This window comes from Fulmarus glacialis, unplaced genomic scaffold, assembly GCF_000690835.1.
Source record: "Fulmarus glacialis isolate BGI_N327 unplaced genomic scaffold, ASM69083v1 scaffold18877, whole genome shotgun sequence".
NCBI classification, from domain to species: Eukaryota; Metazoa; Chordata; class Aves; order Procellariiformes; family Procellariidae; genus Fulmarus; species Fulmarus glacialis.
In genome coordinates, this window is record NW_009225291.1 from 1,780 (window position 1) to 2,010 (window position 231).

General features: G+C 70.1%; 1 protein-coding gene across 1 annotated transcript in view; it reads left to right on the forward strand.

The window, feature by feature from the left end:
• The window catches only part of VPS33B (vacuolar protein sorting 33 homolog B (yeast)), a gene marked incomplete at both ends in the record, with an annotated part of 6,835 nt that overhangs the window by 1,559 nt on the left and 5,045 nt on the right, over window positions 1-231 (forward strand). The window lies entirely within an intron of this gene.

A 231-nucleotide genomic window follows, 5' to 3' on the forward strand; every position in this document is an offset into this window, starting at 1 on the left:
GCGTCTCCCAGCCAGCGCTGTGCATGCCAAGGTTGGGCAGTGGGAGCTGCGGCAGCGCCTGCTGCTCGTTGGGGTGTTGCAGAGCACCCCTTGCCCTGGAGGGGGAAGTGCTTGTGCCCAGCTTTGGTCGGCGAGCCCCAGGCCCGCTGCAGCCGGTTGTCCCCGTGGGCCGCCTTGGCCTGTGTCCTGGCTGGCACACTGCAGCGGCACGTAAGGGGCTGGTGCTGGGGC